Genomic DNA, 13,303 nt, shown 5'->3' on the forward strand with positions numbered 1-13,303 from the left:
GCCATGAGCTGCAGAGAGCTAATGTGAGACGCCAGCGGCGAGCACGTGTGCAGAGTGCCAGTGCACCGCAGGGAGAGGCAGCATGTTGAAGAGGGCAATTACTGGAAATGCCAGAGGAAATCAGTGTGAATTAAAATGTGTGAGAAACATCTAGTCAAAGACATCAGATGCAGCTTCATTGCATAGTCTGACATGTTTCTTTAAGGTGAAATGTTTCATTCCTGTGTATAATTAGTGTCACTAATAACATAAGATTTGTTTATTGATTTGCTAAGTTACATGCTTAGTTCTGCAGGTTCATGAATTCACTGAGATTTATTGAGCGACTCAAATATTTTTAATTTTAAACTAATGAAATATTCCTTCACAATACGCTCGAGTGCAGTTTGCTTGTTCTGTAGTTAATCTTTGAATGCAGAAAAGCAGTCTTGCAAATGGGTGATTACTGTACTTCTGTAAACAAAAATGTAATTGAATGGAAGTGAACGAGAAAGTATCAAAAAACTATACACGTAAGCTTTAACTTGGGCCCCAAAAAGCTTGTTTTAGTTGGCAATGAGAAATATGATCGCAATGTGTAAGAACAATTTCCTACTCAACCTATGGGGCTACAGGCTGCAAATATTCTAGACTGCTGTGTACCGACTAGAAGATAAAGCCATTAGTCATTTTGGTCTATTGAGCAATATATCCGTATTTGGTAATATATGAAGGCTATAGAATGTCTGTGCTCTGATGTCGTTGTTTGTGTTTCAGCTGGTCTTTCCAGATCTTATGCGTACTATATATAGAATCTGAAATGTCTTTCCCTCCTACTAATACATCCATGTCTTTGAACATACATGGCTAAATCATGGCTTCATGTATGTGAACACCAGAGCTGTAGAGTAAATGGTGGACTTCTACAGCCATTTTTATCTTTCAGATCAGCTTCTTTCATGGTGGAGCAGCATTTTGAAAAGAATGCTGATCATTCTACACTATAAAAAAAAAAAAATTCTAAATAAAGTTCAAAATAAAACAAAGGCTACTGGAATACATTTTACAAGACAATACAATTTCAGTCTCTCTACTTTAAAAGTTCACATTTAATTCAACATGTTACTTTGTAATTATTTGTGAAATTTACTAGCTGTTTCTGAATAAAAATTGTTTAACCACTTTTAACTCAGTAGAACTTTTTTTCTTCAGTAGAACACAAATGATGATTTTTAACTCCAACCATTGCGGTCTGTCAGTCATATAATGCATTGAAACTTTGTTTCTTCAGTAGAACACAAATGATGATTTTTAACTCCAACCGTTGTGGTCTGTCAGTCATATAATGCATTGAAACGGTAACACCATCTATGAGAATAAAAAAAAAAACATGCACAAACAAATCCAAATTAAACCCTGCGGCTCGTGACGACACATTGATGTCCTAAGACAAGAAACGATCGGTTTGTGTGAGAAAACATAGTTGGACATAGTGGTGTATTAGAGGTAAAAAATTATATAAATACTGTTCGGTTTCTCACACAAACCGATCGTTTCGTGTCTTAGGACATCAATGTGTCGTCATGAGCCGCAGGGTTTAATTTGGATTTGTTTGTGCATGTTTTTTTTTTTTATTCTCATAGGTGGTGTTACCGTTTCAATGCATTATATGACTGACAGACCACAACGGTTGGAGTTAAAAATCATCATTTGTGTTCTACTGAAGAAACAAAGTCACCTACATCTTGGATGCCCTGGGGGTAAGCAGATAAACATCAAATTTTCATTTTTTGGTGAACTATCCCTTTAACGTTTTGTTCGATTGGATCACAAGAAGACGAGAGGGACACGTTCCTGTTTACACCTGGTGTTTTCGATCACTTCTGTCCTGATTACATCGAGGGGAGGGTCTATGGTCAGGTAAATGTATGGGCTTTTTCAGATCTTTCGATATAATGGATGAAATAAGCTTGTGCAATTTACATATGAACATGAAGTGAGATGGAAAAACATACAGAGAGCAGCTTTCGTTTCTGCTCTGATAGCCGCAAGACCACACCGAACGCAGTGAGTGCTTGTTAGAAATCAGGAATGGTGAGAGAACATTGTGCTTGGTACGTTTTTCGAAACCAAACTTGTTGTTTACACATTCGGTCAGTTGGCAGAGAGTAGGCGGTCTTTTGTGGCTGTTCGAACGTTTTTCCATTTTTGACTACCTCTGGAAGTGTTCGAAAGTGGACAAGCTCGAAATGTTTTAGACCCTGTTTACACCTGTATTTAGCGTCGTCCACTTGTGATCCTATCTACGAAAACGCTTCTTAATAACGGGTGTAAACAGGGCCTAAGTCACAATTAGAGACATACAACCTGGCTAAACTGAGACATAGAGTACTGGAAAAAGTAACATGTAAGTCATTTTTCTTGCAGCTGTAGCTAAGTGAATGCTAACACATCCAGTTTAATGGATGCATTTGATGATAACGATCACCTCCTTGGGTATTGAAGTTACCATCACAGTAGCACTAAAACAAATGTAAAGTATGTACGACAGGATGAGTTGGCCAAGCAATTGTTTCTGCTTTTGCACAGATAATGTTTTTGACTTGTGCGTTGGGTTGTGGGTTAAAAACTGTACTGGAAGGGAACAGCATGAGTAATGCTCAGGCCAGCTCCCGGGGAGCCAGTGAGAGAAAATGAACTAACTCTGACCACCATAAATCACCTCTTTCTTGAACAGCTAAGCGCTCTCTTTCTTTCCCGCTTTTTTAAAAACCATTGAAGATCATAGCACATTGTTAGTCCTGGCGTGACGCTCTGAAAACACAGCGTTGTCTTTTACGACGCTTCACCTCATTTCCTCAGCTCAATGTTTCTTGGTTTGAGCTGAAGGACTGACCGGCTGCTAGCAAGAGACTTATAACCTTACTGTGTTTATTTTTTTAGCCACTTGAGGAGTGTAATTTCGCTCCTGAATTGGTCAGACGAGCTGGAGTTGTGATAGGAGCCAATGGCTTCCTGGATTTGGCTGCTCGGGAGCATGTTTTTCCACCTCAAACGACTTCTAGTTCTCACTGTGCTGACCCAACTGAGCGTTTAAAGATGTAAAGGTCTCAAATGAGGACAAATAGAGGAACTAAGTGTGGACAGAACAATGATGGGTCCTCTTCCAAGATCTGCGTTCCCTGCTAGCCAAGAAGAACAGTGGGTGACTCAGAGCTGGGTTTGGTCATGGGGAGCTGGTCTGGGGTGGTTTTCCCTTTGAACAGGAAAAGCCGCGCTCCACCCCGTCCGTTGAAAGCTAGTGTGAAGCCCATATGGTTCCTGATTGAGCTGCACATGTGCTGGGGCGGATTCTTCTTGTTCAGATAGCAGGTGCATTGCCAGATTGCTGATTCGTGTCCTTGATATGTTTACACAAAGTGTAAACATAGCTATCCAGCTATCCATTGTTCTGTGGCTTTCAGCTGGGGCATCCATTATTACAAAGCCAGTGATTCGATTTTTCAGCACAATAATTTCCTGAAAACAGAACAGTTAGTATGTTGCTTACCAGGCTAAAAGAAGCAACTTCCATGTGTCTGTGATATTATACTTTGGTCTCTAGATATGGCTTGCATCCATCCTTTTGATATAAGTCTTTAGAATTTTGTGTCTTTTTTTTAGTTAGGATTTGAGGTTAGTTCAAGTTTTCTGCAACTTCTGAACTTTATGCTTTATTAAGATTAATGTTAAGAAATTTAAGATTAAATCTCTCATTGATTTATGTTTAGAATGCACTCCATTGTCAGTTATGGCACGATTGTAATATTTCCTTAGGAAATTGCGATTGTTATTCTTTCTTTTATTTAAGTGATTTATGACTGGTCTATTTAACCATATAGTCATTTTTTATACTGCAAAGACTGTTTTGCTACGTGTTGATTGCAAGCATTGATATTTCTTTAAGGACATGCATATTTAGGTTTGGCTAAATGTGTCATTTAGGATTTTGTCTTATTGATGTCATCAGGGAATTTGAGTTGAATAGACCAAACTCCTGGAATTTGAATTGAAATGAGAGGAAGAGGAATTTACTGAGTTTTCTAATGCATTTACTAATGCATTCTGAGGGATAAAATGTTCTTCCATCTTGGTCCAAAAAAATGAATTGATTAAATATGATGAAATATCTAAACTAAATAAAAATGTAGTTTAATATTAAACAGGTTAAAATACAAATCCATCTGTAAGACTATCTGTTCAAACCTCAACTTTAAACTTTTTTCAAGTTGTTCAGATTGTTTGCTTTTCTGATTAAAATTTACAGTCATTGAATTGCAATTCTCAATCCTGTCAAATTCAGTTCTGTCATGGCAACTCTCTGAGTGTTTGGCGTGGTAATGGATATGACTATGTTGATATGTTTGGTCTTGGCAGAATAGATCTGCTACGCTGCTGCTGTAGGTTATTGTTGCTGCAGAGCAAGTACGGGACTATACATACACAACACACTGCTGTGAGCAATAAGACATGCCGTTACTGTACAAAAAAATCTATACAGGTGGAGCTGGGGAAGGTGGAGGGTTTCCGAAAACGCATTGCACTGCTACAGCAAATGCTGACCAAGTATTTGAAGGTTGAGCAGCGAGCTCAGTGGCCACTGTTACAGCAGGAACCAATCAGCTGTGCCCTATAGAGAATGGCGTGATTGCAAGCAGATTGAGTTAAAAGCCTATCAGCCTGTGCCATCTAGAGTTTCATGACAGAACTTTGTATTTCAAATTCACAAAAAAACGCCAAAAAAAACCCCAAAATAACGAATTATTTAGTGATGGCCGATTTCAAAACACTGCGTCAGGAAGCTTCGGAGCATAAATGAATCAGCGTGTCGAATCCGCAGTTTGGAGCGCTAAAGTCACGTGATTTCAGCAGTTTGGCGGTTTGACACGCGATCCGAATCATGATTCGACACGCTGATTCATTACGCTCCGAATCTTCCTGAAGCAGTGTTTTGAAATCGGCCATCACTAAATAAGTCGTTATTTTAACTCGTTGCTTTATAATATTAATATTGAAGCGCTGTACTCACATGAACTGATTTAAATATGTTTTTAGTACCTTTATGGATCTTGAGAGAGGAAATGTCATTGCTCCCTATGTAGGCCTCACAGAGCCATCGGATTTCAACAAAAATATCTTAATTTGTGTTCTGAAGATCAACGAAGGTCTTACAGGTGTAAAACGGCACGAGGGTGAGTAATTAATGACAGAATTTTCATTTTTGGGTGAACTAACCCTTTAATAAGAGAGGAAAAGCCTGCCTGATTGTCTGATTTGAACAGAAAGCCCAAAAAAGACAAATAATACAAATTTTATTTATATATTTATGTACACATTATATTTATAATATTTGTGTATGTGTATGCGCTTATGAAGTAAGTAATATGAGTGAGGTGTGGTTGACAGGAAGCGTGTGTGTTCTGGGCTTCTAGGCAGCAGGATCTCCTGTACACACACTCTCCTCCCCATAAGATTTTACGGCACAGTTGAAGCGGTTGTTTAGTACCAAAATACGCTGTCATGCATTTGGAAATTAAGGAATAGGACTTTCATCTTCAGTTAACGTTGTTCAGCAGACTCTGCGGAACCAGGTAAGGGTGCAACACTGTGCAACAGTGATTTACCTGCACTCTCTAAGGTTTGCGATTCTTATTTCTCACATTAAGATTTGTAATGATGATTGATGATGATTCCTATGGAGTTCAATGTTGGTGCAGTATTTGTTTTCTGTATGGCAAATTATCTAGCAATTGACACATTTCTATACCACCCAGTCCTACTCTGTTTAGTTGGTGACCCATTTTTACAGTGGCTTTGTTAATTCTGAACACATGCTGAGTGTTTTCTAGCTGTGCTTTTATCTAGCTGCTATACGAGCCTGTGGCCATGCAGTAAGCTGTGGAGTTTAATGCCTCATTTGGATACGGTCCTGCAGCAAGCTTTACTTTAGAAGTGGTTTGCCATTCCTTACCCCTATTCCGCTTATGCAGCTACAGCACAGGTCATTGCTTCATATGGAGTTGCAAGCAACTTTCTCCTAGCCTCACCCTGGCAGCGCCTTTCAGCATCATTTCATATCCAATGGTCTGTCTCCCATTCTGGGGTCTTTCTTCAGAGGGACTGGTTTGTCATTAAGGATGATTTATGTCTGGTATGTAATAGAGAAGTTTTGGGTGAACATGGGTGGGTGAAGTGGTTGTATAGCCCTGTGGGGTGCTGGCTAGACTCTGGGTTTGGCATGGAGATGAGCTTGGCAGTGTATAGAAACCATTATAACTATGAAGGACATGACCCCCACTTTTAAGAAATGACTAAACTGAACCCCTCCACGTTTTGGAAGATGGTCATTATGTTTTAAAAGGTTAATTTTTCTTGAGTGCAGTCCAAAGGAAAACTACACTTACGTTTTATGAAAAATGTGAGTGGTGTTTGCTGGTACAAAACTCGCTGCTGCAATGCTAGCATGTACTGGGCGGTTTCTAGGGTGTACCTATGCTGTTTCTAAGGTGTTCTACATTTATATGTGTTTGCTAGGGTATTGTAGATGGTTACTTCACTGCTCCCAGGCGTAGAGGGCAGAGCGAGAGGGTTTTGGCCATTAGCTTCTTGACTCCACTGTTTCCCTCTTGTCCACCCCGAGTCCCTCCACTCTGGCTCAGCTCCCAGTCTTTGATTCTTGTCTGTATTTCTCAGGTTTTGCACGTCCTCAGTTTTCTCCTGCTGAAAACAATGCCTTCAAATGGGCTTTTTGCTTTTAGGGTGTGCCCATCGACAATAATTGAGCAGTTAACATCCCAGGTCTCTTCTGATGTTCAGATCCTGTATAACAACAAGCCATTGTAACTCTAATTATGGAAGGTAAACAGTTTCAGAGCCTAACAGATTGTGTAGTCAATGACAGATTAAAGCATTTGATGTTCAATACTGTTGAAGCGTGACACGTCTCATGAAGGAAGTGAACTCCCTGTTTTTTGCGACGGAAAATATGATTTCCTGAGATTTATAGAGTAAATGGAGTGAGATGGAAGCCGAGAGGTGATGATAGTGGTCATTCTGCAACCCTCATCTGCTCAGCTGACTGATGTGATTATATGTTCAATCAAATTATAAGTCACAAGTCACATGCAGAACCTGATTTCACCAAATGCAACATGCAACAACATTCCAAGCAACCAATCAGATTTGAGGGACAAGTTTACAGTTTATGTCAAGTTTAGGCTTTCAGCCAGGGTTAGGTACTACTATATCTGTTAGATTTGTTAAAAGTACCGACTTAAATTAAATATTTGACGCTTTGAGCGCTGTTGTGCGGATTCGTAAACACCACTGATTGGCCATTGTGTTCACGAGCTCATCAGATATGTCCGTGATTGGCTACAATGTTCAACCAATGTTTGAAAGCACATGGAAGTGCTTGAAATTGAAAGCGTTTTGAAAGCAGGCGGACCGGTCCACTGATAGACGTCTGCTTTCTAACGTTCCCGTGTGTATCTGTGTGCTCGGTGAAGAGCGTCATTGATGACTATTTACAACATGTTTTTGAAGCGTTGATCATGGAAGCCAATCACAGACATATCCGATGAGCGCGTGGACACAATGGCCAATCAGAGGTGTTGACCAATCCGCTCGACAGCGATCAAAGTTGGCACCGACTTAGTACCGAAGTCTGTACTTTTGACAACTCTAATATTTGTGTTATTCACCTATCATTTCTCTCAGATTTTAGGGATAAGTTATGGGTAGGGTTACGTTTAGGGGTAGGGATAGGGTCAGGACTAAATTTTTGGACAGGAATGTTATTCCAGTATTAACAAAATATAAAGATCCAGGAACTCTGCAAAATCAGGACGTGCCAAGTCACACAGTATTTTTTATAGATTTGGAAGAAACAACTTTGTTTTCAAAAAGCAAGCCTGTTGTTCTAAATAGAATTTGGGCAATATTTGTGATGATTTTGCTAGCATTGTTACATTAAAAAACACATCGAATATCATAATGATCTTAATACACTTTTTATTTGTCTGTTTAAGACCATGTCAAGTTTTTCAATCAAAAATGACGTTAGTTTAGTTCAGTTCATTTGATTCTTTTTTTGTAAATCAGTTGAAACTGTCCATTTTAATGAATCGATTCAAAACTGATTCAATTTGCATCATTACTCAGAAGTGTTGTTAAATTTGTAATGTATTAAAATGTTACTAAATGCTACTGTGCTCTGCAAATTCAAAACTGTGAATTATTATGCATTTCTTGGTGTACAGTCAGCAATACACATACAGCAAGTCATGATTGCTTGGTATAGTCTCTACAGTCACACAGCTGACCTCTTGTTCCAGATGTTTTAAGGCTGTGGACATTCATCTCAGTTCTGAGTTCATGAGGAGTTAGTCTCTCTCACACAGCGGGATCATTTACCTCAGGAGACACGTTTTGTGATGTGAACACATGTACCCTACTTACTGACAAGAAACACCAGAGCTTGCATCATAGTATCAGATTTTAAGTTATGAGCGCATGTCCAGATGGGATATGGAGGGATTTCTGCATTTCTGTGGAGTGCATTGTTAAACGGAGCAGAGATTGATAGATAAAAGCATTAAAAATCAGCCAGAATATTTAATTTCAGCATAAAATGCAACTCACAACTTATTATAATTCTGTAATGTGTAAAACAAACACATTACAGAGTGAAAAAATGTATAGTGGATAAGCTTGGTGTTTTTGGGAGTGCTTGGTGATGTCTGCCGAATAGGAAAGTTTTTGTGTGTGTGTGTGTGTGTGTGTGTGTGTGTGTGTGTGTGTGTGTGGTTTTAGCTTTAAGAGAATGAGATATTACAGTGTTTCATCTCACTATCATCTATTATGTGTGCTATGTATGAACTTGAGACTTTATGTATAGGGACTGTGACGGTACGCATATTTTGACCCCAGCAACCCCTTGTCACAGGACACGATGAATGAGATGTCTTGATGGTGAAAGTAAATCTGTACGGATTACTTTGGGTTCTGTAGCTCTGTTATTTGAGTAAAATGAGATTTAGGTTCTGAATTTTGAACAGAAATCATTTGCAGGATCCATTTATGAACTTCAGTTTTTTGTTTATCACTATTGCTTTGCTTCTCCATGACTCAATTTGGCTTAATTTGTAGTTTTTGCACATCCTGTTCTACATGAACGCTAGTTTTTCCCAAGTGTGTTTATTCCTTCTAGTCTAGATATTCATGCAGAAATAATATGAGATGTAATGTGTTTATCATACCACACTTCAAATCACTAAAATTGGTCTCATATGATTTCATGATCTCAGTATGATTTAGTTTGAGTTGTATCAGCTTGACACTTTTGAATTGAGTTGAAAAGGACTGTTCCACAAGAGTTCTTTAGTAATAGAAAGACTGTTTTTTCATTTGTTAATACCTTTAACACACACTTGATGAAGCACACTATAGATCTAAAGACAAACGATTGAGAGAACATACAAAAAGTAGTTAAGCACACTTGAAGGTGTTACACGATTCTGAACATCACTTGCACTCTAGAGGGTCGTTTGTTCTGGTGAAGTGTTTTCACATGGATTGTGTCTACAATCTGGACCCTCCAACACAGGCCGAAAAGCAACCCAAGCTCACTGGAAATATGCGACTACTAACATTTTTGCAAAACTCCAATAATACACCCAATTCACTAGCGTTTCCAGCTGAAATGAACACTATAGAGGCAATAAAACACCAACAAATTATTCCTTTTCACACAAATTATGATTACAGGGGCAGATTATTGATTAGTAAAGACTTATTTTCGCGTGTTTCCTTGCACAATACTGTGCTGTCACCTCAAAACACCTTTAACCATTGTGCATGATTTGTAAACATATATATTTTAACGTTTGCATCACATATCCAGCTCCATATGTATGGCTTTTCTGATTTAATTGCACTTGGTACAGTATTGCACTTGCAAGACGGAGCACTTGGGTATGCGTCCCATGACGGGACGGTTTGACAAAAGAGCTTAAATCCAAAAACAAGACAAAATTGCATGGTTGCTTCAGCAAATGTGTTTTTTAACCTCATGTTTTCTTTCTTCAACACTATTGGTTAGGTTTAGTGTAGGTTGTACGTAATTTCCAAAAGTGATAAAGCGTTTAACTTTTAGTATCACTCACTGGACATTTAATTTCCAAACTGCTGCAATATGTACATGAACCAGTGTAATGAAATGTTGGCACAGCCATGTTTAACTGTTTCAGAGAAAAATAAACGCACTTTTTAGCACCACTCACCGGATGTTTCACTTTAAAACTGTCGTGGAACATGCAACAAGCAGCTTGATATTATTTTTGCAAAAATGTCACCACAGGCACGTATTTGTCGTGAGCCTTGGTTGCCGAAAAGGTTTTGTCTATCTGGGCATTCCCTGTCAGATGATTACTCATCATTCATGATTTATGTGTTCCTCTTCCTACTCAAATCTCAGCGCTGCAGGCATAGATACAGTTTGGAAAACAAACAGCAACACCCAAATTGGTTGAGATGGAGTAATCAAGACAGGGTGGAAAATATGTAAACAGCAGGCCAAGTGAGTAACAGCATGAGCCATTAATCCCTGGAGAAAAAGCAGAAGAGGAGAAGAGAATACACATGCTGAAAACAGAGAGAGACACAAATGATATGTTTTATTAGAAACAGACTGTATCATGACATTGGCACAGTCATGAGGGATATTAGTGTGTATTATGAGTTGCTATGTTGGGTGGAGCTCAGTCAGACAACATACTGTACTGTTATTGTTTTTTTTTTTTTAATATTTCTTAAAAAAACAATCCCTTTCTAACTGTAACTCTTAGTTTTCATGCTACATCCACTGCAGAGTATGCATATGTTGAGTTATATCTGGAGCAGTATTAATTTTTACACTTTTGTGTTTTAGACATAACTTGTTTTTATGTTATTGTTTTTACATCTATCTATCTATCTATCTATCTATCTATCTATCTATCTATCTATCTATCTATCTATCTATCTATCTAATCTAGTAAGGCCTGTATCTTTTAAAAATCAATGTTTTGTAAACTTTCAATTAAAAGCCATTTGTTAAATAACCACATGCAGATGTTTTTGTGTGAGGTCTGGTTGTCAAGTGTGTTACAAGCACATCAGATCTGTATGTTCTCAGCTCTAGCAACAGAGCATGTGATGATGAAGACTACATCCCAAGCTGAAATGAATTCCTTTCAGACACATCGCGCACCTTCATATGAATGTTTTCTATGAGGGGGTCACTCGAAATTCTTTGTTTGATCTGAACCTGCTGTATTTGATTATGCGTTTTTATCAGCCCGGCTCTTGTTTGTAGACAGAGGGCTTTAAAGTGTGAGTGTGTGCGAGAACGAGAGCTCACTAAATCATCAAAAAGTGTTGGAATCCACTGCAGCTGGAAACCATACAGCCATGTTCACACTGCAGAACATTCAGACCTTCAGGATTATGGCATGACAGGTATAAGTTATGTGTCAGAAGCCTTTTAAACTTTTTCTGAAGTAACAAGATGCAGCAAGTTGGTAGTTTTGAGAGAGAATGAAGAATCTTTATTTAGTACCACACAACCAGAACCAGTCATATTTGTGTAGACGATTCCATTGCGATGTCTTGATAGTGAGCAATGAGATGTTGATGCATTCTGCACAAGTGTTTGTATTAGGGGTAAAATAGTATTACTGGTTGGAGGCAATTATGTTATTTGGGTAGTTTCACCATGTTTTCAACACTCTTCTCTTTGTTTTGCCTGTTCTGGGATCTGCTGAAATAAATTTTTTGACTTTTAACAGCACTAAAGATCCTGTCTGTTCTCCAACCCAGAACATTCTCTCTTACTGTAATTGTTGATTATTTTCATTGCTTGGCATTCGTTGGCTTGTCTGTGTCTGTAGGAACTCGATACGTGGACATAGTCATCACTCCGCCAGAGTGTGTGAGTCTGCATGTTTTTGATGAACGTATGTGTGTACATTCTGTTGATTCGAGCGGTGTTGGGTTCCTGCGGTGAGCCTGACTATGAAGGCTTGATATTGCGTGAGCTCATTGAATTGGTCTTCATGGATAAAACCGTCTGTTGAGAGTCATAAAAACAATTCCATTCCATGTATGGAATCATTGTACACTCAGTTTCACAATGCATGTCCACTAACAATGCATTAAAAGAATACATTTATTCACCCTCATGTTGTGAATGTCCAAACAACACAACACAAAAGAAGCTAAATGATGTCTATATAACATTGAACTTTCATTGTACACTCTAACAGATGTTTTGGTGCAACAGTTTGCATCAATCTTCAACATTTATTCTCCTTATCCAGTCCAATGAAAAGCATGCAAATTCACCGCTCACTTTTTAAAGTTGTCATTTTTTTAAGTCAATTAACAGATGTCACACATGACGTAGGCGGAAGTACCGCGGTAGGGCGAAAAACGTCATCTAATTTTCTCCTCCAACTTCAAAATCATCCGATATCATTGTTTTACCTTTTTTTTTTTTTTTTTTGTAAAGGGCGTTTGGTTTAATCTTCGCTTTGTAGACACTGGATCGGTACTTCCTCCTACGTCACGCATGACCTTTGTAACATGATTACGTCATGCGTGCGCATCGCAGAGCTAGTGCAAGACGAGCATTTGTGGTTAAAAAGTATATACATTTTTATTTTATTTTTTAGAAAATGACAGATCGTTTTGTTAGATAAAACCCTTATTCCTCGTCTGGGATCGTGTAGAGCCCTTTGAAGCTGCGCTGAAACAATTTGGACCTTCAACCCGTTGGTAACTGCTGAAGTCCACTATATGGAGAAAAATCCTGGAATGTTTTCCTCAAAAACCTTAATTTCTTTTCAACTGAAGAAAGACAGACATGAACATCTTATCTGACATGGGGGTGAGTAAATTATCAGGAAATTTTCATTCAGCAGTGAACTAATCCTGTTTAAATACAAGTGCGTTTGGTTAATCATAGCAGCAATAACTTATGCACAGTTCTTAAAATGTGCTGACGCATCAGTTCTCATCTTCAGCATACAGTAGTGGCCAGAAGTGATGTCCGGAAGGGATATTTGTTTATAATGACCCTACAAGTTCAGTTAAACCATCAAAATATGTACATTTTGTAAATATTTTAAATATGAGGGAAGAACAAAACACTAAACTTGGTTAAGGTATTTATCTAACAAAATTATTTGGCAAAAAAAAAAAAAGGCTACATAATCTGGTATTAATATTCTGTTGGTTCTCTCTT

General features: G+C 38.4%; 1 protein-coding gene across 8 annotated transcripts in view; it reads left to right on the forward strand.

Annotated features, from left to right (window-relative positions):
- Nucleotides 1-13,303, forward strand: part of tns1b (tensin 1b) — a 272,519-nt gene that overhangs the window by 120,821 nt on the left and 138,395 nt on the right. The window contains exon 1 of one of the 8 annotated variants that reach the window (XM_051904742.1): nucleotides 5,481-5,609. The exons of the other annotated variants lie outside the window; for them this stretch is intronic. The gene's annotated coding sequence lies outside the window, so the exon portion shown is untranslated. Of the gene's footprint in view, nucleotides 1-5,480; nucleotides 5,610-13,303 lie in introns of those variants that run through there. 8 annotated transcript variants of the gene reach the window in all.

Source organism: Ctenopharyngodon idella, chromosome 9, assembly GCF_019924925.1.
Source record: "Ctenopharyngodon idella isolate HZGC_01 chromosome 9, HZGC01, whole genome shotgun sequence".
Lineage (NCBI taxonomy): Eukaryota > Metazoa > Chordata > Actinopteri > Cypriniformes > Xenocyprididae > Ctenopharyngodon > Ctenopharyngodon idella.